Here is a 3,721-nt window from a genome sequence, read left to right on the forward strand (position 1 = left end):
GGGGTGGGGTGGGGTGGGATGGGGTTGGGTGAGGGTGGGGTGGTGGACTGGGGGATACGGTAGGTGGGGTGGGGTGGGATGGGGGATGGGTGGCTAATATTAATGTTCAATTTAATAAGGTCTAGAATCACTGAAGAACACGACTTGGGGTATGTCTGTGAGAGATTTTCTAGACTAACTGCGATGGGAAAACTCCACGTGGACGTGGATGGCCCCAGCCCGTGGGCTGGGTTCTGAACTGAATGAGGAGAGTGAGCTGAGCCTCTGTCTCTCTCTGCTTCCTGACTGTGGGTGTGAGGTAACTTTCTAAGACTGAGGCGGCCATGATGGACTGGACTCCCAAACTGTAAGCCAGAGAAGACCTTCCTCTCTTAAGTTGTCACCGTGAGAAAAGTAGATAATACGGAGGGAGGGAGGAGATGACATCGCATGATGTGAGATGACAGTGACACGACAGACAGGTGGTGGGAGGCCTCGCCTGTGAGGAGCTTAGTTAACGACTAGGACAATGACGTCAATGGCCGCAGCAACAACGGCCTGAAGAGCCACCAGCTCTCGCTTTGTCTGTTGGAATGTTTCCCTTCTTAGGGTTTATTTTACCTTTGGGGCTGTGGTCCTGGGAATCCCAGGGTCTCCCACATGCTAGGCAAACCCTTCACTGTTGAGCTACACTCTCAGCCCTAAACTTTGTTTGTTTTTTTTTTTTTTAAAGGCCAAATCTTTTTTTTTTTTAAGATTTATTTATTTATTATATATGAATACACTGTAGCAGTCTTCAGACACACCAGAAGAGGGCATCAGATCTCATTACAGATGGTTGTGAGCCACCATGTGGTTGCTGGGATTTGAACTCAGGACCTCTGGAAGTGTAGTCAGTGTTCTTAACCACTGAGCCATCTCTCCAGCCCCTTTGTTTGGTTTTTGATTGACACATAAATGACTATCCCTCATGTTAAATGGTTACAGTTTCTTTGCGATGAGAACATTTTAATGATCTCTTTTAGCTATTTTATTCTTTAACTTTCAGGTTTTTTTCTATTTATTATTATAGTGTGTGTGTATGTGTGTCTGTGTGTGTGTGTGTGTGTGTCTGTGTGTGTCTCTGTGTGTGTGTGTCTGTGTGTGTGTTTGTGTGCAGGCATCCTTGTGCCACAGCACACAGGAGCAGCTGAAGGATAACTTTCAGAACTAGTTCTCTGCCCACCCCGTGGACTTTAGAGATCGGAGACAGGTCCCTGGGCTTGGACATTTCTACCTACTGAACCATCTTGTCTGCCCTCTTCCAGCTGTTTAAAAGTACATTGTTTAAAATATATTCTTAACTTTGGGGCTGGGGCTATAGCTCAACTGGTAGAGAAGCTGCTGGGGTTCGATCCTTGGAGCTGCATAAGCCCAGCATGATGGCACACGCCTTTAACCCCAGCACTCAAGAGGGAGAGGCAGGAGGATGACTGTGAGATTAAGGCCAGCAGGTCTACAGAGTGAGATCCAGGCCATCCAGGGCTACAGGAAAAAAAAAAAAAAAAAAAAAAAAAAAACCTGTCTCAAAACAAAAACAAACAAAGAAACAAGCAAGCAAACCCAGGAGTTGAAGAGCAGCCCAGGCTGTGTAAGACATCATCTCAAACAGATAAACAAAAGCTCTCTGAAGCCATGTGTTAACAGAGCCCCAGAACGTTTGCCTTCTGTGGTCAGCTTGTGCTGTGGTTAGCTCCTTGATGCTCAGCATCGCCTGCTTTCTCACCTCACCCCACCCCACCCTGTGCTGTTCACTCCGTAGCTCTGTGAGCCTGACTCTTAGATCTCACATATAATCAAGACCATGTGAGAGGCACTCCTCTGGGCTTGGCTTATTCACTGAGTAAGACTCATCTGTCCATGTCGCAGTTGACAGAACTTTCCAGCAAAAACACCCGTGTTGTGAACACAAAGCAGACTCTGGTTTTTTGGGTTTGTTAGTTTTTGGAGGTTGGTTTGTTTTGTTTTTGTCAGCCTGAGGTTTTTTGTTTGTTTGGTTGGTTGGTTGGTTGGTTGGTTTTTTTTTTTAAGGTTTTTTCGAGGCAGGGTTTCTCTGTGTAGCCCTGGCTGTCCTGGAACTCACTCTGTAGACCAGGCTAGCCTCGAACTCAGAAATCCACCTGCCTCTGCCTCCCAAGTGCTGAGATTAAAGGCGTGCACCACCACCGCCCAGCTCAGCTAGAGTTTTTATTTTTATTTTTGTTTCTTGTTTTGTTTTGAGATAGAGAGAATATGAAGTTGGGTTGGTTGGGAGGAGTTGAAGAGGCAAAGGATAGGATCAAAATGCATTTTTGGGAAATGTTTTTAATGTAAATAAATGCCGGGAAGCGGTGGCACATGCCTTTAATCCCAGCACTTGGGAGGCAGAGGCAGGTGGATTTCTGAGTTCGAGGCCAGCCTGGTCTACAGAGTGAGTTCCAGGACAGCCAAGGCTACACAGAGAAACCTGGTCTCTAAAAACCAAATAAATAAATAAATAAATAAATAAATAAATAAATGTAAATGAATGAAGTGTGTGTGTGTTGCGTACATGCTTGCACGTATGTGTGTGCATTACATGGAGGCCTGAAGCTGACATCAAGTGTCTTCCTCAGTTACTCTCCGTTTTTATTTCCCTGAGGCATGGTCTCTTGAGGCACAGTCTCTTGCTGAGCCTGGAGTGCACCAGTTGTGAGCACTAGTCAGCTCACAAGTTTGCCCATGGAATATTTCATCTCTGCCTCCCAAACTGTGGGACCATAGGTAGCCACCATGTCTGCCAGACTTTTAGATGGTTCTGAAGATCTAAACTCTTATGCTTGTGCTTATAGTGCTTTGTCCAACAAAGCATCTCCCCAGCCACTGAAAACACATTTAAAGCAATTCATCAATCTAAGGAAAAAGAAATATTTACAATGATAATCAGTGGATGAGAGAAACAAAATGAAAGATAAGGACATAGACTAGTGCACATGAGATATGCACACCAACTACTCTATCCGGGTGACTCACGGAGTCTCCATAGGAACACAGGGAGGCAAGTCCTGTCTGGGCCAGCTCCATAGCTGAGAGGACTCAGAGCAGCAGAAAGCAGTACCTACGATACAATTGCCAAGAACCAGCATTGGCTTGGTTGGGGGTCCTGAGGAAGGGATGTTTGAGAACAGTAGACAAAACAATATGAAGTCAGTGATGGGTGCAAGCTGACAGCTCTGTGTTCTGCTTTAGATAACTCTTAAACAGCTCTCTGGGAAGCTCACGGGTTTTCTGACCAAAATCAGAAAACCTGCTAGAAAAAGTCTAAAAGAACTGTATTGGCTCTCTAGGTAGCTCTCTTTAGGTAGCTCTCTCTGGCAGACCAAAGCCCAGTCTTTTATTTAAATATTAATTCAGTCATTTACCCTAGGTTCCCTTTTGATTATCCCATGAATCAAAATTTTATGACCTTAGCCCCTTGGTTCTTAGAAAAGGACAGAAAGTACTTTTTTTTTTAAACATAGCAAATGAACTCAGATATCTGCCTGCCTTTGTAAACACAATAAGCTTAGCTGTGTGGGCTCTCACCCTAAAATCACCATTCCTACCATATCTGTACCTAAATTTACTCTGTTCCAGGCTGACCTTGAACTCAGAAGTCTGCCTGCCTTTGTAAACACAAACTATAAGCTTTGGTGGGTAGGATATTGCCATGAGATCACCACTCCTGAAATCTCTTTATCACCTT

The 3,721-nt window shown here is 44.9% G+C and overlaps 1 non-coding gene across 1 annotated transcript; it reads right to left on the reverse strand.

The window, feature by feature from the left end:
- Positions 1-3,255: 3,255 nt before the first annotated feature.
- Positions 3,256-3,314, reverse strand: LOC114614380. Its single transcript, XR_003710303.1, has one exon. It is a non-coding gene; the product is annotated as a U7 small nuclear RNA (small nuclear RNA).
- Between the last annotated feature and the right edge of the window lie 407 nt (positions 3,315-3,721).

Source organism: Grammomys surdaster, unplaced genomic scaffold (assembly GCF_004785775.1).
Source record: "Grammomys surdaster isolate TR1022 unplaced genomic scaffold, NIH_TR_1.0 126313, whole genome shotgun sequence".
Taxonomy (NCBI): domain Eukaryota; kingdom Metazoa; phylum Chordata; class Mammalia; order Rodentia; family Muridae; genus Grammomys; species Grammomys surdaster.